The sequence below is a fragment of the Nipponia nippon genome, unplaced genomic scaffold (genome assembly GCF_047370975.1).
Source record: "Nipponia nippon isolate SJK-2023a ecotype South Korea unplaced genomic scaffold, ASM4737097v1 scaffold_1, whole genome shotgun sequence".
Taxonomy (NCBI): Eukaryota; Metazoa; Chordata; class Aves; order Pelecaniformes; family Threskiornithidae; genus Nipponia; species Nipponia nippon.
In genome coordinates, this window is record NW_028262290.1 from 153,232,082 (window position 1) to 153,253,576 (window position 21,495).

Sequence of the window (21,495 nt, forward strand, 5' to 3'; positions counted from 1 at the left end):
CCTTCAGGATCTGAAGACTTTATGGGTCTTTGTAACATTTAAAATAAACCACATAGGTATTTTGAGCTTTATTTCATTAGATGTGATTTGTGGTTTGTTCTGTCTATGTAGATGGTTATATGCATTTCATACTACTAAAAGAATTATATGGTTCTTTTAGTCATTCAAATCAGAAACAAAAATCATATGAAAATTATCTGCTTTTCAAGTTTGTTGAAAATTATATGACAAAATTATTAGTATTTTGAAGATAGATTTCAGTACTGACTATCATGTATCATACCCCAGATGTTATACAGTATCTAATTTCAGAAAAGATGGACTATAAAAGCAGACACAAAGAGGATTAAGTTGTATATTTTAAAAAGCTGGGCTTAACTATCTTGAACAATTATAAAAGCAACACAAATTAGAATGACTGGAATTTGTCTTTCTGCATTTAAAATATTTGGAATAGAAGAAGCTCTTGAGACAGCTGAAACTACATTTATTCCTAATATTCATCACATAAGATAATGAAATGTTTTGGAAAAAAAAACCAGTTTTACAGAACCTACTGATTTACAGGATAATATTGACAATGTGCTATTAGAGGAATCAGCCTGAGAATTTAAGAACATAATGGTAACTGCCGTGATGTAGTTCAGTGCTTTATCTGAATACTATAGGTGAATTCTTCTTCAAGGATGGAAAATGACAATTAAAAAGTTACAGTATTCTCTTTGGAAAAAAGACTAAATTCTCTACCAAGCTGCTAGAATTAAGGCTATCACCAGATTGAAATTTTTCTAATCCAGTTTGAGATTTGAGGGATAGATGACTCAGGTTCCTATTGTTGTGTTGTTAGGGAAATAACGTAAAATGCTAAATTAAATGAAAAACAGATATTTGGTAATTGATGTAAGCAAAACACTCTGTCCTGAAATTTGGAAACATAAAGTTGCATGGCCTCACTGACCTCAGCAAGATACTCAGAATAACATTATTTATGTGGTTTTTTTCCTTTGATCCTTGTACATAAAGACCAATCATAGATGAGAATGGTATAATTTACATTTTCTTTGCTCCATCAGCATGTCTATCATTGCGAATTTTGTTTCCCATTGGACAGAGATTTTACTTAATGCTAAAAAAAGCTAAAATTCAGGTATACCGAGTAAAGAACAAGAACTCTAACATCTTTTAATATTCATCCACTCTCAGTATGAAAGAGTTGGATACTAATTTACATGCTAAGAAAACAGAAGTTTTAAAACTAAAACTCTTTCAAAGTAACAGCATCCGAGAGTGACCCTATCCCTTGGATAGGTTATAGGATCACTCTGCTGAATTCTGCTCCTCTCTGTCAGAAGAACACAAGACCTTTTAACTCCAACCTTTCCTGGCAATGCCAAATCCACTCCCTGCAACAGATAGGTGAGACAGAAGAATGTCCCATGTTCTACTGCTCCATCATAACAGTGGCAGTGGTCCCTCTGGCACGACGCAGCTCCAGCCACCTCTCAAATACAGGTTCCAATACAGAAGCTGGTGCTATTTTGCAGAATTAAACCCATAATCATTGCGTGATCCACCGAATGGCAGTGTCCAGGGACTTTGTTAGAGCACATGAGAGATCTATAGCACAGAAAGAGTAGCAAATGCCCAATCTACAAGGCCATTTCCATTTTGAAAACAAATTGGTGTTTGAGATCCATATCTTTCAACCATGGGCAGTCATACTTCAAAGGCCAGACTGTAAGTCTCACACTGTCTCCAATATTTTGCACACATCTTTCTAAAAGAGTCAAAACCACCTGCCAGTTTCTTCATGTGCTGCCTTATCAGATTACCTGTTCCTAGTGATGAAAAAGGCGGTAATAACCAGCTTAAGTTTGTTAGGAGACAGAGGGAAGACACATATCCTGCTTGTAATGCTACTGCTGTGGATTATATGTCTTCTAGATCCCATCATGCAAGACTCCAGGTTGTGCTCATAACCCAGAAAGTGGTTTTAGGATAAAGAAATCAAAAATGAATGTGTCAGGATCTCAGGACCTATGGTTTTGCTGCGGGGCAATATTTTAGTGATGATGTTCTCACAGTCAGTCAACAAACTGTGTTATTACACAATATGTAGTTATCATAATTGAGGAAATTTTTTTTGTTACACAATCTGTTGACTATACTGACTCAACGCCTGTGAGGAAGAGAGTTAATTTTTCATGTTGGCTCCTTCTGCAATGAATTACTGTGAGCAACAAGGAAAGGGACAGTGAGATTTGTGCTTCTGTCTGAATTACTGCAAGCTACAAATATAACCTAAAAATCCTGTCTGTTCTTCATTTACCTATTCCTAGCTAAGATTCCTGTTCCCTCTCTTTCAAATTCCTGCTGCCTCCAGGAAAATGCCATACGTTGTCTGTGTAACCAGCCTGTCTTGTTGGTCAGCTGGCAAGAACAAACAAATGCTAAATACCTGTTGGTGACCTTAGGAGTTTTCAGCAAGCTTCATTACTGCTAGATCTTACTCTCCTGTGTTGTTAGTCACTTCAGACACTTCAGGTCAAGGCAGTGAATCAGCGTAGCTGGCTCTGGGCTGGAGCGTCCTGCCGGCCAGCTGCTGTCGTGTGATTAACCAAAGGCACTGCCAGCACAGAGGCACCAGGCAGTCTACTGGTTTTGCAGACTAAGGGTGGCAGTGGTTGTAGCACTGAATCAGTCATCCTTCTCTGTCAAGTGGTGTCACTTAAACCACACAAACTCCCAGATGATGAAAACCAGACTGTGCTATTTGAAGCTGCGTCGTGTTTGTTACTACTCTTTATCCCCACCTGCTGGAGTTTATTCCAAACATTCCCAATTCCAAGCTCTTTCTCAGAAGGTTGAAGTACAAAGCTATAGACATGATATGCAAATACCAGCGATGGTTATGACAATGCTTTAACTAGACATGCATAGAAATTTGTAGACACGGGCAAAAATAATTACAAAATGGTAAAACGTTGCAGATTGACTTTTTGTAAACCAATACTTCAGCTTTCCCTTTGAAAGGAGTTTTAATTTCTATGTTTATGTTTTCCTATTACAAAGTAACAGAAAATTATTAGGATTTATAAAATGAAGAAACGAGTTCAATGCAAAACATACTCAAAAGGCAGATTTTTTTGTGTTTGAGGGGGATTCCAGTTTCTGCTAGGATAGATTATGATTCAGCACTGTTAATTTACTCCTTAAATGATAAAAGATAATGCTCATTTATGGATATTTACAATATTTCAAAATAAATAGTACACATAATTAAGAATTCTTTTTAATTGGGTAAGTTAAGAAACACTGAAATTTCTGTCTGTATTTAAATAGATCCAAGAGCTTGGATAGCTGGATGTACAGGAGTGTCAGTAACACTATTGAAAAAAAAGTAGGAGAAAGACTTTAATTTATTAATGTGGTTTCTTATGTATGGAACTTTGTGTGACGAAAAAGTAAACTGAAAGAATAAATTTTTCACATACTTTGACAGAGAGATATCTGTGGTTTATTTATCTCTTGTAGAAAAGTGAGTTCCATTGCATAGGCTCAGTGCTTTTGAATTTTCCATCTCCTCTGCTCATACATTTTTTAGGACACAGTTTTATCATCACAGTAGAAGGTAGCTGTTACAAGACATTATGGTCATAAAAGGAGAAGTGATTTAGTATTGATGGCTGGGATCAGCCATCTTTAATCCAAGCTTCATATTTACGGTTAGTTCACTGGTGTGGGATTAATACCAATAGGTTCAGTCCTGCTTGCTGGCTGGGAAGGCCCAATTTTTCTACTTCATGGACCCAGGCGCTAAGCACTAGGCTGTTATGCAGAATCACTGCAGGCAATATAATGTTGTCCATATTGTATTTTTGGCTTGACTGAATGCAAGTGGCAAGCATGAGAAGTGTCCTGACTACACACAGAAGGGCTCTCGTGACTTGGTGCTTCTTTGTTGATTCTGCCAGCTGTTAGGGTATTTAGAGGGAGCAAAGATGGAATTATGATTAGGGACATAGATATATTGAGAGTTGAAAACATGATGGCAAGACTAAATGTATGGATTTCCAAAGTCTAGAAACAGTGCAAAACAAGTATCCTGAATAACCTCTTCTAGTCATGTAAATACTATTGGTTACATATGTTCTAAGTCCCATAGGAAGTGATCTGAGTTTGGCTCCAAGATTTTTGTAGAGCAATGACATCGGTTTGTTTTTGTGGGTTTTTTTTAGCTTGCTTGATAAGAAAGATGTTGGTGTACATGCTGAAATAAAAGAAGTTTGCCTAGGATCAGTACTGTATCTTTGCTAAGGAGACACAGAAAGCTGAGAATATGGAACCTGATTAAGAGATCAACAGTAATGGAGACATCATGAACACAGATTTTTAAGCAAGAAAGAAGGCATATTTTTGGAACTTTTTCATCTTGTCAAAAAAAACCCAAGAAAAACTTTCATAGTTGGAGAGACTAGAGATTAGCAGGAAGTGGAAGATACTCTTTTCTCTAGTATCGCAATATGGATTCACTCAGAGACTAGGGTTCAGGAGAGCTTACCAAAATTTATTGTCTCTGGATCTGAATCTATAGTGAATTAAACTCTTTGGAGAACATGTTCAGCTAACACAGAATAAATGATATCAATCAATCAAGTTTCTGTGATCAGGAAATGCATTATACTATAGCATTCATGTATGAGATACGTATTTTTCATAGCACATCGTTCATACACTACAGAACATTTCATTTTGTTATGATGAATCATTTAAAAAAGAGAATCTGGAATGTGATGCTACAGAAATTCTATTAGCTTAAATGTATTCACATCTGTACAATGACTTGGGATCTTCAGATAGAAATGTTTAAGTAAGTGCAAAATTTTCCATTGAAACCACTTCATCCTATATAAAATACAGTCCCAATCACATAAAAAATAGATAAAGAAGATAATTTTCAATTTGTAGACATTTATAATTTCTAATAAAACCTGATGCTATAAGCTTCTTTTTGGGGTGTTACAAGGTACATAAATTGTTTACAAAACTGTAACAATCGCTGTGGGAGTTCTAGGAATATTATTATTTAAACATATGGCCTCTGTAGTTTCGACCTTCCTTTTACAAAGTCAGACCTTCAATGTGTTAATTTTATCTATAACTGAAAATAAGACTAGCCGAATCTACTCTTAGTTAAATAAAAATCAGAGGAGAGATTGAGTTTCCTGAACTTAGGCATCTAGGTTTATTTAAGTTTCATGGTGTCTCATGCCTGGCCTCCATTTTACACTCTAGGTATACATTATTGTGTCCCTGATGTCTTGTGTCCTGCCTATCAGATCAGATCTTACAGATGATTTAGAGACTCTCAAATGGCATTAGGTCCTCATGTTTAGGCAGCTGAAGTCTCTGCTGGGTGCATCATTAGGGTATCAACCAAAGAAGGATTCAGTTTAATACAGCTACATTTAGGGGATTACTTGTAATCTAAGCTCCTTATACAGTCCACAGAGGTCAGTCATTCAGTTCAGTTGCCTAGAAATATTCACCTAGTGTCAGCATGAAATGCTTTAGGATAGCTCACCTGGCTTCCACATTTTGTTCTAGAAGAACACGGGTTTTCTGTGAGTCTTATCTCTCGGTCCTCCATGGATATCTTGGATTCTCTAGGGCATCTCAAAATGCTCTAGAAATGTATGTTTCAGCAGCCTTAGTCAATTCAGATGATAGAATCTGGAGAGCCACCTAGCTGATCGGGTGTTGGTGTCCGCATGGGGTTCTGAATAACTCTCCAGACACCTCTATGTAGGCACATACATTTGTCTGTCTTCAGCTGTGAGCAGAGTCTCACCTCCTGTATTTCTTTTAGAGGTAATGGGAGATCAAGAGACAGTTGATCCAAATTGCAGTTGATCCATACGGCAGTTCTTCTGGAGGGAACTTAGATGACTTCACCTTAGGTGGCTAAAATTAAGTGAAATGAATCACACTGTAAAGAATTACATTAGTTGAATTCCTGTTGTTATTTCCTTTCTATCAAGCAATCAAGAAAAGAAGAAAGGCAAGCAGGAAGGCAGGAAAGAGAAGGTGTGTGTGGGAGAGAGAGAGAGACAAAGAGAAAGAAAAGAAAGAGAGAAGGAAAGAAGGAAGGAAAGAAGGAAAGAAGGAAAGAAGGAAAGAAGGAAAGAAAGAAGGAGAGAAAGAAAGAAAGAAAAAGAAACAAGGAAAGAAAGAAAGAAAGAAAGAAAGAAAGAAAGAGAAAGAAAGAAAGAAAGAAAGAAAAAGAAAAAGAAAGAAAGAAAGAAGGAAAGAAAGGAAGGAAGGAAGGAAGGAAGAAAGGAAGAAAGGAAAAGAAAGAAAGCAGGCTTCTGACTTTGCTAAATATCTACATACACATGAACACACACAGGTGTATGTGTCAATATGCATGTGTGTGCGTATGCATGTACATTTGTGTGAGTGAAGTAATCATAAATACAGGAAAGCATCTACAGTTTAGAAACAGACATAAACACTGTCAAATCATTCAGGATGTGATTCAATGTGAATGTGTGAAAGCATTGACCCTGCATTAGTGTCCTGGAGCTATTTACTTTGTCTCTATCCTAAGCTCTTTGTTGAACAAATGACGCCTACTTCCACAAGAACGAAAGACCACTCAACTAGCTGAGACCTACAACATTTGTATATTTATCTGTAATGTGCTTATTAGAAGCATTTGAGTGACAGGAATAAGTTTATCACTTGCTACTCATACTATAGTGTTCGCAAATGTTTAGTGTTAGTATTTTCATGTTTCATTATAACTTACATGTATTGGTATTGAGAAGAAAAGCAAATTTATTTTGGTAACTGTGCAGATCTACAACTAATGAGAACAGCTGGGATGTCTTGAACATGGTAGATACTGACTAGAACTAAAGTTTGCAGTATTGAAGTGGAAATGAAAGCAACTTGACTGAAAAGTAATCCAGAAAAGGCAAATACAGAAAAACTTATAGATGTAACCTATCCTTCAACTATGCACATACACAGGTTTACGAGAAGAAGGCTCTGCTGTCCCGCCTGTGTACAGATAGTATTGACACACTTTCTACTGTCCTGTAATCCAGACCATGTAACCTTACAAAGGAATAGAACTGAATTGTAACATTTTGGGTCAATATGGGACAAATGAAAATTGCCTGTAGTTTATCAACCTTTCTTTCCTTTATCAATTATAGGCAATTATTCTTTTCAGTTATTAGATCATGATTGTCTTTTCTTCCTTGCTTTACTACAGTGCAATGTTGCTGCAGATATCAAAGGAGACAGGAACATGAAGAAGATAGTAGTAAGGAAGGAGTAAGTGGAGGTGGTATCACTTGTTAGAACACAGTTGTAATTGGGAAAAAAAAGAAAGAAACCTACAAACATCTATGAGAGATGCTGATAACTTAAATTTATCTCTCTACTGATAATCATGGGCTCTATAGAGAGATATTAATTTTACAGCACAGAGTAAAATCTCTATCCCTCTCCCTCTCAGGCCCTCCATATTCCAGAAGATACTTTTCTTTCTCTTTCCCCTGGGCTGAAAGTACCTTACCATCCCTCTGCCTCTCTTTCCTCTTCCTCTAATTACATCTGCTCTACTCCACAGTCACCAACTATCTTTTCTTTCAAAGACAGTCTAGTTGATACGTATCTAACTAAACTCTGAGCCATTGGTCTCTACTAATATTTAGTTTTTAAAGTTATTTCAGACCTAAAAAAGGGCCTGTGTGCCTGAAAGCATGTCTAATTTCTTCAGCAACACCAGGTGGTAGAATAAAAAGTACTGTGTCTGCCTGCAGACCTTGTCTTGCTTTGTTAGAGGCCTCCTATGGAGCACCGGTGTGAGTTCAAAATTCCCTCTACTTGAACCTGAAGTGCTGGGGAGCAATTTTTTGACAAAGCATTATGACTCATTAGTGACTCAGAAACTGAGCTGGCTCAGGCATCCCCTGTGGGATTTGTATCAAGGCATTCAACATGATTGATTCACTTAGTACTAAAAACGAGAAGTTCCTCAAGGTATCTGACAACCCTAAGAGCGGCTTCTTAAATTGCCATCCCATATGACTCTGTTATGTCTCTCTTCTTGTTTGATATTGTTGGTGAACCCGTATATGCCAACTTCTTCCCATTGTCAGAGTTGTTTTTGCGATATGGAAGCTGCAGAGTATAACCAATAGCTGCAGTAAAATCCAAGGCTATGAGATTGCTGTCACAAGTAAACAGGTTACAGTTCTTTGGAAGCTAGGGTAGAATCGTTTAAGAAAAAGAATGGAAAATGATAATGAATTTATAATAAAAAATAAAGCAAAATAAGAGATGACGCAGGCCTCTAGGTCTTCTTTCTGTAGCATTAAGGAATAAAATAGTGGTCAGAACCTAATTATTTTTGGTTTTCTTTTAGAAGCCATCTGAATATCATAACTTATTTAGGAAAGTGCTTATTTAGCAGGGCAAAAACCTGAACAACCCGCTATAAACCAGGGGAATAGTTTTACTTTGCCTTAGTAATGACCCCTTTTAGCTAGTTAGTAAAGAAGAAAAAAAAAAGTATATGTGCCCTAAATAAGTAGAATAATACTCATCCATTTCTACTTAGGGGAACAATTATTAGTCTAGAGGCCTAAACTGAAGGTTTTGAGTTTCAACTGTCTTTAGACCACAACTACTGCAGACTATCTGCACCTCCAGGGCCTCTTGTGAATCCTCTCAATGCTCATAAACTGACTGTGGTTTGTCTGTAGGACTCTACTGTAAATCTGATCTGAGTGTGTTCCTGAAAAAGGCAGGAACAGAAATACTGCTAAATAAGCTATACAGGACCTGCCAAAAGAAAAGAAACAAGATCACTATTTCACAATTTCATTCCTGCTATAAATTCCACCTCTGCAATATATAGGCTGACTTTCTGGAAAAAATTTTGCAAAGATGACAATACAGATAGTTTAAAGGTTTTTTAAAATAGAAGTTCTCGTTTTGTTTTGACAACAGTAAGTGGAGTTATAGCTAGATTTTAAAATCATAGAAGGTTGTAAATTTGTCTGTACAGATATGTATATTTTATGCATTTGTCCGTAGAAATGAGAAAATATGAATAAATTACAGAAGCCTTCATAGGACTCAATTTACATTAGATAGCTATTGCTTGAGGATGAATCTTATGAAAGTACAGCTATATGGTTCCTGCTGCTACTTTAGCAATTTACAGGCACTCAAAGTTTCCATCAGAGCCCAAGATCAGACTGAGATCTAGTTCAGACTAAAGCTATAGCAAAATAAGATGATATCATGAATTATGCAAATAACTGACAAAACTGGCACTGATTTCAACACAAGTATCATCTGTTTGTTTTATTGTGTTTTATTTCTGTTCCTTTTTTACTAAATTTTAATTTAGAAAATGGTAATAAAAAAGATTAACATTTTCTCATGCGGTAAAAAAAGGTACAAAAACTTTATGTCATGCAAGCTGCTCCAAGGTTAACTTTATTGTGTTGGTCTTATGCCTTGTTTTTAGTATCCTGTGTTACCACACTAAGGTGTTTGGTTCCTTTTAGGAGACTACCTGTGTTTCTCTTCACTGCGTCATTGCCCTAACTCTCCTTGCCAAACATAAATTTATGACTTGATGTCCAGGTGCTCAACACTCTATTGAAAGCAAATATTTTAATTCCTTGCCACCTCTGAAAATCAGACCATAAATTTAATTTTGTAAAAGACAATTAGGAATAAGTAAGTTCAACAAAAGAAAAAAACACATGCTATAAATTAATGAAGATTCAGGCCATCTTCTTTGATGATGGAGATGTCTCACCTCTTGAAATTTCCTTATAGCCTTGAAGTGAAGTATGTAGAGGGCTGTTTTAACATAGAATACAAAAGACAAAATGAAATATATGTAAAATGTATGCAGTTGTATTTTGCTGAAAAAACACATATGATTGGCCATTAGAATTTTTGCTAAGTTAGCAGCTGGTTTATTTGCTGTGTGTGTGGTACCATCTTGCTCTCTGCGTACTTTGTGTGCTAGGTTGCGGTGTTGTCTCTGTGTAACACAGGTTACTTTTGTCATGGAGAAATAAGACAAAAATGGATTACTATAATATTGTTTTAAAAATGTGCTGAGGATCTGCATAGTGAGAACTCCTAGGAGGATGGGGAGGAAAAAAAATCACACACTTTTGTGTAATGAAGTCTGCAGCTTTTGGCTCAGGGTTTATTTTTCAAACAAATCTGCAATAGTAATTTCCGTTCTGAATGCTCTCCCAAAGCAATGTAATTATTGGCAGCATTTCAATATGCATTGAAAACTGAAGTTGAATTAATATTTTATTAATTTTTAATACTTAAAACCAGAATCTGGAATATTATTTGATTGTGGTAGCTGTAGAAAATATTACACATGTCTGAGTTTTTGAAGTCATATGATACATACTCAGACATTATAGTGACCTGTAGTTTTGGAATGTAGAAATGAACTGTGTAATTATTTTACAAGTGGTAAATGGTGGGAAAGTGTGCTAAAATGATCCAAAAAAAAAAAAAAGATAATCAGCCATATGGATAGGCAACCGGATAGGGGAGGACAGTTATTCACCCAAATCTGATTCATGCACATAATGGTTCTGTATTCAAAAGATTTCAGACTATATTGTGTCAGCCAAGCCACTGTGTAAATGAATTGCCATACCATGCCATAATCTGCTGTAAGTGCTCTTAACTTCCTTCTATGAAATAGAGAGCCTTCTTTTTCCAACTTCTACTTCATTTCTGATTTTGATATATGTATAGCATCTGTAAATTTAATCAGCATAGTTCACAATGTATTACTTTCTTGTTACTAATATAGCTAGTTTTTTTTCTATTTTATTAGCCCAGGATTTTGATGCTGTTCAAATCAAGGCTTATCATGCAAACCGTAAATATGTTAACTAACTTATAGCTGCAGCAAATAATAAAGAGTAAGAGAACCTGATGAAACTGAAGAAATTAAATTGGTATAATTGTTACTGTGTATTATTTGTATTGCTGTAATACATGGATGTTACACAGTTCTAAATTTTAATCCAGCAACAATTTCTCTTTTTAGGTGTACAGGCTAAGTGGATTTTCACATTTTTGACTGAGAATTAAAGCTTTTCCCATTATGATATCTAGTGGATGTGAAGCTGTGAAGAAAAGCCAAAAGAAATGATGCAATGTGACTTTGGAAAAGTAATCAAAATGGCTCTCTCATCACTAAAGCTTTTTCTATAAATTAGGAATGAAGTGTTAAATTAAAAAAATAAAAAATAGTGTATATCTTCAGTATAGAAAGTTTTTTATATCAAGATAGTTTCAGTTTTCAGCAAATTGCAGGTTTTTGTCCATGCTCCCTCCTTCTAGTAAATTTATGCTTCTCAGATGCTACCTGTAAATAAGATACTACAAACTACTCTTGTGGTCATATGCAAACACACAACCAAGGTAGTCTTCACCTTGTTACTTCTATGTGTGTTTCCACAGTGTAAATGCCACAGTGCACTTAAATTACTTACTTTACTCTTGCACAGATACTCTTTGAATTCTCTTACCCATAAGCATTGGCTGCAGAGAGTTGTATTTCAGTTTGCTTTCCTGCCCCAGGCAAGGGAAGAAAATAATGTAAAATACTAAAGCTTACACAGTTTGACTTATTCTAGTCCACAGAGAAAGGAAAAGGATGATCTACAGGTGTAGGGCCTCAGCATGGAAGTGTTTCTCCTTATTCCTGTGTTCTTTCTGCTGCATTCCACTGATTTTGATTTCTAAATGCCAATTTGCATTCAATATAAGAAAATTCAAACAGTTGCACTTGATTCTAGCACCCCTCCCCCCCCCAAGTTTAAAACATAAATGTTTATATAGTGTTGTCTTTGGTGTCAATTGTCAGGCAAACTGGCATTATGTTACCCACTAGGCTGTGCTCCACAAATATACACGTTTCACTACGTAAAACAATATCCCCTCTACTATGTAGAAAATTGCAAAAATTCTCACTTCTATAAATGAAACCTGAATTTTGCACTGACAAACCCTGAATGAGCAGAGGCTAGAACATTGCCGGATTACAAGAACTTATTTGTTCAAGAGTTTTTTAAGCCAATCAAATAAAAGATATGTGTTCAGATATTTTCATGAATCTGAGAGATTGTTTGAGCAACAATTCAGCACCCTGAGTTTATTAGGAAAGATGGTAAATATATTTTGTCTGCCCAGCAAATGGAACAGAAAGTGTACAGTGGCAATCTGAAGTAAATGCTCTGTCCAGATTCCTCAAGCTGCTGAGCAGTGTGCTCTGGAGTGAGAATACTGACTTTTCCCTTCGTTAGAGTATTTTGCTTCTTATTCCTTCTTCCTTGTTTAATATATTAAACCTTGCCCAGCATAATTCAGACACTAGGTTACATAGACTGGGATCCTTAAATATTTTCACAGGACTAGAGGGAGAAAGAGAAGTCAGTTTTGCTGATAAGAAATCACATTTCAGATGCCAGAGAAGATTAGAACATGATGAAGAACGCTGGAGTGGAAAATTAATTTAGTGGCATTATGGTAGTTTTGAAGAAAAGGTTAGGGAAAAAGAACAGCATTAATTTCAAAAATAAAGCCTTCCTTTCACAAGTTGCATAAGTTTATGTAGAGTTTTATGCCTTGTCCTACTTTTGGCTTCATATATAAAATGCAAATTGACTTTGATGCCTGTGTAGTTTTTAGGGTTAGAGGAATATTTTCTGCTTCCAGTCTCCATAACTTTCCAATAAAATACTAAGAAAATTAGCCTCTTCACTGTTGCCAGTTTGACAATTTTAACCATGAAACATTTCTTGCCTGTGAGCTCTAATTTCAGCAAATTGCATTTTTATATATATATGTTTTTACTGCCATGTCTTGCATTTCTTCATGGCAGCCTACTTTGCCTGCCCTTAAAAATCACCCCTAAAAATTACAATTGGGTATGAATTGCCAGAAATACACATCTTGCTTTAAATGCTGCACTTTGAATGCACAGGGCTGTTGGTGAACTGGTCACCACAATACTTTTAGTTATAGAAGGTGTTTGTTGGGTTTTTTTGGAGTGTTTTACAAAATATTAATGTCAAGACTTTTTTTTCAGAAAATGAGTAATAGGTTAATTAACTTGAAAAAGAATATTTGTTACTATGTTTACAAAAAATAAATAGCCATGTTGTTTTTGAAAAAAACATATTATTTTGCTTAAATTTGCTTGCTTTCTATGTGTGGTCTGGACATCTGCATGTAAAGGTCTAGAAGATATTTGTGTGTTTTACATAAGGCACAGATGCTGTCATAGGCTTTGGCTCATAGGTTTCCTGATTAGGAATTCATAGAGGGGTACTAGAAGTCTTGCTATGTGCTCTGAGCCTTGGCCTTAGTGATACAATCAGGCCATAAGCCAAATAATTTCTGCCTAGAACTTCAGCAAATGTGGCGAAAAAAAAAGAATCCAGTTGTTTTTACTAACTATTAATGTATTCATTTGCTGAAAGTAAATTATCTGTCACTATTACTATTAATCCAATAAATGTATCTACCTTTAACTAAATCTAAGGTCCTATAGGATCTCAACATTTATTCCAGTTTGTTCCTTTGAAAGAGAATGATGTAAATCCTTTTTTATATGTTAACCAGCTCTTCCTGGTATTGAAATGCAGCACTTCCTAGCACAAGTAACTTATTATTGTCATCTGACAGAAAAAAACAAAAACAAAAACCCAAGCCCAAAATCCTAACATCAGCAGCTGAAAGGTAGCTAAAAATATATGTTCATCAGTGTATAAATAATTGGCCTGCAGACAGAGACTGTGCTGACAGTGGTGCTGACAAAACTCTACCCCAGACAGTTAATAGTTTGAGATGAATTATCATGTCTGAAGTTTTGGGGTTGAGAATCTTTCTAGAAGCGTCAAAGTTTCTTAAGAGTGTTAATGCACAATACTCTGAACTGATTTTAATAATTCAGTTTTAGTGTAATGCAAATAGTAAGTTATTATGCTTTTTAACTCAAATTGATCAGATCGTTATAAAATCATGTGGACATAAGATATGCTGTTGTGTTTCAGACCAAAGATTTATCTAGCTTTGTATTCTGCTTGGATAGTGATTACCTTGATAAGAATAAGGACAACACAAATATATATATAATGTCATTCTTCAGCTATTTTCAAGCCAAGTGATTTCCTGACAGTAAGGTGGTTTGTCTGCTTATAAACTTCAAGGAATTTCTTTTCTAATCTGTTTTCCCTTTAAGTGCACATTAAGTTTTCTGTATCCTCAACATCCCTTGGTAAGATATTGCAAAAGTCTACCATTCCCTGGGACAAGAATGACCACCTTTCATTCGTGTAGAGCAAGGATCCCACCAGGTTCATCTGATAGCTTCTGAGTCTTCTGGAGGATCAGACAGTGAATATCTACCCATGTCTATTAGACTCTATGCCATTCACGATTTTGTAGAGCTCTGTAATCTCATTTTTTTCCTACAGCTATTTAATCACTCCTTTTACAAAACCTCTTTTATACCTTTTAATATTCTTTTTGTTCTTCTCTGGACCTTTTCTAGTTCTGATAAATGTTTTTTTGAGATGCATATAGTGTTCAGGGTGTGGGCAAACACATGGTATTTTGTTTTGTTCTCTATCTTTTTTCTAATAATTCATAATATTTTCTTCTGAGTACTGCATTGATATTTTTATGGGATGATCTAGCATACAACTAGGTTTTACTCCTGAATTGTAATGATCTGCTTAGAAACAATAATTTTACGTATGCAACTGCAATTTTTAGTTTTTTATATGCATCACTTCATGTTTATTTTCATTGCATTTCATCTGTCACTTAGGTGCCCAGTCACTGAGTATTTCTACGGATTTCTTCATAGTCTGGCCTCATTCTTACTACCCTGAATAACTTGGTGTCACCAGCAAACTGTCATTTTGCAGCTCACCTCCTTTTCCAGATCTTTTAGGAATATGGTCAATAGCAAAGTGCTTCTGGCACCTCTCTTTAAGGGTAGAAAGTAACCATTTATTCCCAACCTCTGTTTCCTTCCTTTAAATCAGTCCATTGTGGTGGTATTTTTTTAGTCATTATCTTGTTTTATTTTTGAGGTTTTTTGTCATCTTTTTTATGAAAGTGTGCCTACACGGTATATTGTGATGCGGTGAAGAACTACCTAAGTAGTTCTAATTTCCCTCATAGAGATGAAATTAGTTCACACTGAGTTTACATTTTACAATGTTAAAAATATTAGCATTAATCTGTATCAAATTTTTTCTCTTGTCATACAGTCCAATCACTCTTCAGACCTGAAGCTTTCTTTGTGCATGGTTTGTCGCTGGGAATCTTAAACATGACCATAATAAAAGTGGTAGGAAATCCTGATACTAGCTTTTGCTTTCCCCAGTTTTAAGTTTTATTTAGTTTATGATTCTTTAATTCCTGTTTCAGCTCCCTGCTGTCCATTCCTACAGCCTCCTATTCTCTCAACAGCCCGGAATTCTGGTGTAGATCATCTGTCAGATTGAAACCAGCTCCCACCTCTATATTTCTCTCTCCATTTGCAAATGAGGCTGGGTTTGCTTAGCTGGAGTGGTAACAGCAGGGCAAGGACTTCTTGTTTTACAGCCACTTGACCTTACCTGTACATATTTGCAAAACCAGAAGAGTACAGAAGGAAATCACTCTCTGTCTTTGTAAATTACTGTACAGGATAAGAATTTCCAGGTAATTCTTTGTTCCACACCATTTTTTACACTTCCTTGCCACTAAGCTCACTTTCCATGTCTCCTTCTCAACCCAGTCACTTTTATTTTCACAATACATTTCTCCTGTTTACTTTCCCCTCTGCATTTCTATCATTTGAAACTCTTAAACCTTTGTTAAATTAACACACTCAGCTTCACCAAAGCCACTTTGCTCACTTCACTTCTATTTTTTTATCTTTTTTCTGTTTGTGTTTATAGATGTCAGCACCTCTGTAGCACAGTCTGTCTTTTAGCACACTTTTGTGTAGTCACTTTTGCTTTAAGCAAGATGGGTGCTGAAGGACTCCCCCATTACCAAGACTAATATAAGAAGTTATTATGTATGACCAAGTTGGCTGACATATTGGTTGTCTGGGGAGTTAAAAAGGAAAAAGCCAATTTAAAGTTATATTAAAGAGAAAATTAATTTTAAGATTCCAGAATGGATTAAAAGTAAAGACTGGAAAATCAATTTACTTGGATTAGAAGTAGTTGTTGGGAAAAAGAGGTATTTCTGAGAGGAAACCTTTGTTTACTTTTGACTAATGAGGTTCAAACTTCATTAAAACTTCATTACGGTTAGTTTTTAAACAGTGATTAGAAATTCCTGGTTAAAGAAAAACATACAAGTCCAGAAAATATCAAGCAATATCTGGAAAGGTGCTAAGTTCCTATCCCACCCACCCGCTGAAGTCAGAGCTGACAATTAGGTTCTGCTCAGATAAGAGCCACTTGAAATTAGTGACAGCATGGAGACATTGTCTTCTGACAGTGTTCCTTTTGCAAGAAAAAAGAAAGGGAATTTGGTCCGTAAGTGAATAAAGAGTCCTTATGAACACAGACTGTGATATGATCTCTCTGCAAAATATGCTGCTTAGGAGATTATTATACTTTCTTGCAACCTTGACAAAGTATGAAAAAAAACCTAAAAGAACCTCCAGTATGGACCTCTGAAATGGACTGCTGAATTTGGTGAGATCAGGCACTCAGCACTTCTTTGATGAAGCCTTCTCTAGATGTCACTGAAAGTTTAACCCATAACTTCATAGCATGTGGAATCAAACAAGTGTGAAAGTACTTGTAATTAGTGATCTGTGTGGAAAAAAGAGAATTTGTTCCTGTCAACGAGTAACGGTCAGGCAAGGTGAACTTCATCTCTTGCTTGGCGGGAAATTATTAGGAAGAAGTTGCTAATGAATAATTTTGATCAGCTGAAGACATTTTAGAAGATAGAATAGCAGGGCTTTGTGGAAAAAAAAAGGCTAAAGATTTCTAATGGATTAAATCACTTGATATTTATACATGAAGGTTTTAACAGGAATGTATACATCTTTATATTGATCTTTCATATATTTTTGTTTGCCATGCCTGATTATACTAGCACAGGATAAGTGTATGTGTGTACACACCGTTCTACCTCTTTCATTATGAATTGTGGTAACTTGACAGCAAAACCCACATTTACTCTGATGAAAGAATATGAAAGAAGGAACAAAAACAACCTTCTCCCCCAGCTTTGGTAAAATCTTTGGCTCACTCTCTACAGGTAGAATTCACTGCTTGTGAAGCCAAACTCCAGCTGTTGGTCCAGCATGGTGCATGCCTGCCCCAAAATCTTATACTGTATCTGCGAGCTCTGGGTTTGTGTCTATGATAGCCCAGCCATCTCAAACAGACCTACATGTCTGTATTTAAGCAGCTGACAGCCACAAGTTAATCTGGACTAGCCATGAGGATAATGCAGCTAAGCCTAAAGTAGACACCTATGCTTTAAGTACCACTGGCTACAAAGTGAGTTTAGACGCCTGGTGTGTATGTAGAGATGCACATCAAGTCACCACACAACCCAGCCCATCCAAAATACTTGTTTCTTTAAACCAAGATAACTTTTTACTGTTCTGCCACAGCTAAAAAGAATTTTCTTAGTCTGTGATTGTAGTGTTGAAGACCTTAGGGTTAATAATGAACATTAAATGTAGTTGACTGTGTGTACAGAACTACACTTTTTTCATTAAGAAATATGTTATAATATTTTGACAAAATACAGTGCCATATTTAGCCCAGTCTTCTGGCTGTCTACTGCGTATCTACTCTATTGAGGATGGAATAACTGAGCAGGAAACGTCACAAGCTTGGCTAGGTGATACCTCGCGCTGTCCTGAGCTGCCTGATTTCCCTATTGAAGTATGAAAGACAAGCAGAGGATTCTTCCATGAAAGAAGTCAGTGGGAAACTGTGGGCACAAGAGTGCATCTGAGCTGCTTAAACACAGACATGTAGGTCTATTTGAGATGGCTAGGGTATCGTAGACACAAACCCAGAGCTGGCAGATACAGTGTAAAATTTTGGGGCAGGCATGCACCAAGAGTGCATCTTCTTCCTCTCCAGTTTGGTGCTTACACAAATGACTCAAGGCTGCAGGTTAGATATGATGTCAGCTGAATGTTTGCACTACCATGTCCCTGGAGTAGACCTAAACCTGGAATAGGAGTTTCTCTCTTACTACATTACTATTAAATTATTCAAGATATTTTAAAAGCATTTTTCTTCCCCAAAAAAAGAGTTTATAAGAACATTTCTTTTTCTCCTATACTGTGTTTGCCTCCATGGAAGTATTTTCCCTTGAAGGAGCAATATATGTAACATGTTAAAGTTTCTTCGGTCCCTTTCTGTTTTTTTCCTCAGCATATCAATGTTGGTGGTGACATTTGTCAATGTACACAAGTACTTTTATTGATTTTCTAGTATTAACTCACCTTAAAAATAGAAGTTTGTCCTAAATGAACACTCAATGATATTAACTAACAATTCTGACTTGCCAAAATTTGTCAAGAGGAGATGTTGAAGATACTCAGGATTGAACATATAATATAAAATCTATACTTTGGCAGTAGTCATTTAAAAACAATGAGCCCTACCCCACATAACCCAAAGTGTGTCACATGTTGCTGCTGCAAATCCTGAGCAAAATGAAGTAGCTAGAGCAAAACAATTCCCAGAAACAGGCTAACATCTTGATAATGGCGGTACCCAAAGGGGAAAGTGAAAACCAGTGATATTGCTCATTTCCTGAAGAGGGAAAAAAAAAGAAAACCAAAAGAGACTGAAGCGGTGTGATGAGTATTGAGAAGTAAGCCATACTGTGATGAAGCACCTAAAAGACTGTGACAGGCAATGGAACGTTAAAAAAGTTAATTCAATGAGATACTTGGGAATTTTTGCCTTTGAAAATGAGAGACTCGTAGCGCAAATACGATTTAAAGCATTCTGCTGCTCACATATAGTCTTCCCTTGTGGCATCTGTTAACAATGAGTTGTTGCAATTACAACTCCACCATTATTAGAATAGAAATTTGTACCATTTTTCAGCTAGAAAAAAGCTTTCTTGGTGACAGAAGAAACAATTGAATGCAACCTTTAATGGGACAGTGTTTCCTCTCACAACACCATGGAATATGAGGCCTCCCTCTGTAGCTTTCAGTTAATTGCACACAAAAGACTGCAGGAGATGGTATTTGTTTAAAATTGTTGCTGGCATTGCAATAAGAGATGCCACTCTTAATTAAATTGGAACATGTAGTTCTGCATGGGAAAGTGGTGATGCCAATACAGATCCTGAAACATTTTGGGGTGACAAATGCTAGCAATAACAAGACACAAGCATGAGCAGCAAATACATGAAAGAATTCTAATTCATATCAAATAGAGTTCCAAGAATACATTTTCTGAAATAGCTACAATTTTAATTACCTTTAGTTAAAAAGTCAGTTTGCTTGACCTTACATTTAAGCAGATCTGAATATTCTTGGCTATATTCAGCTTTGGTGAAATGACCTAGATTTCACAAGAAATCAATATAGGAAGTGATTTGTGTCCTTTAGCCATCTGTGAATAAATGCTCAAAATCAGTGTCAAAATTTGCATCTGTAAAACCAACAATCCAGTACTGTTATTTGAAGGAAAACTTACATGTTCTCCATCCTGCAGCATAAGTACATACACAAGGTTCTTTGGTATGTAATATTAAATCAAAGGGCAAAATTCAGAATTGAGGTGGGTTGAATCTAGTCTCATAATTAAAGCAACAAATTAACTTTCACATCTAAATGTTTTCTATTAGAAATAAAGGAAAAAAAGAAGAAAGAACATAAAATTTCTTTTTCAATCAAGACAATTATGCTAATATCATTTTTTCAAAATATCTGTTCCTTCACTTAAATAAGAGAAATTACCCTCCTCCTCCTCCTGAAAACCTTAGCAGGCCAGAAGCTGCCCTTGTAGATTAGTAGACGACTTAAGTATATAAAGTGTAGTATAAAGGAAAGATGAATACAGATCTTCTTTCGTTAAATTTCTTCAACACATCAGTGGAATATTTTGTTTCTCACAAGAGCTCAGAAACTAGCTTCCAAATTTCTTGAGGGTCTGGTCGAATTCAGAACAGCATTACTCTGTCATAAAAAACTTTCATGATTTCCTAAACCATGCAGGAGAAATGACTGACAATACAGAAGGATACAAATTAAAAATTGCATAAGAAAAGCTATTTAGATATAAGAGAAAACAATTCGCATTTCGCTATAGAAGGAAAATGGTTTGGATGTATCATCTTGGGATGTCTCCTGTTCCTGGAACTCATTTAGCTGCTAAATTTAGTAATTGTACAACAAATTTCAGTCTACGCTTTCCACCTGAAACTCTGTCTTTCCTTCACAGTCTCTCTGTTCCAGACATTATTTCCCTCTTGCCACCTGGTGTAAGCTCTTCAGAAGTTTAGTGTGCTCCTGGGCTCTAATCTGTTTGATTTCTATGAAGTGACATTTTCAATAAGCTAAAAAATCTCAATTAACATAATCCAAGATGCCATTCCATAGCATATTTTGACAATCCACTTCAAGGATTAGGAAGAGAAAATGGACTGCTGGACTCAGATCAACTTCAAAAAAGAAAAGTTAAACCACTATTTTCTCTGTAGTTTGCAAATGGTGGTCATCTATTTCACCACATTTCATATTAACACCACTTTAATTAAAAAAAAAAGAGAAATGCACCCTTAATTGTTGTGACAACTGCATGTGCATTCTTCTTTACTGTGTGTGCTACTCTTTTAAAATGTTAATCATGAAACAGTATTAATTAAGGCTTAAATGTTTCGGCAGTGCATGCTTTGAAGTGGGTTTTGAATCTTGTACGTTTTCCCCATCCCCCACCCACCCACCAATGGCTAATACTTTGTACTGTGCCAGCATAAAGTCAGGGCAAAATATGTTTCATTAACTATTTCGCCTTAATAAATAACAAATACATTTCAATAATGTTCCACTTAGAATAACAGATTTTCTACCTCCTGGCTTTCTAGCTCCTGTTATATGACAGCGGCCTGAGTTCAGGCCTGTGGATACTTCATTCCTTTATGCAGCTGCCATCACTCCCAGTTGCTGAAACTGGGGACTGCACGCCATACATACCCATCTTTTTTTAGCTTCATTCATTAGTGTATGGTGAATAGAGTTTTCTGTGCTGAGATGGATCTTGTACCTTTCTATTGGTATTATTTGTTGGTTTTCCACAACTTGCCTCTAATTATTGAGCATCAAACTTCTAAATCAAAATATCTTGATGATATTTCTAAACATGCTCTATGAAATATGGAATTTAGTAAGATAAATCTGCA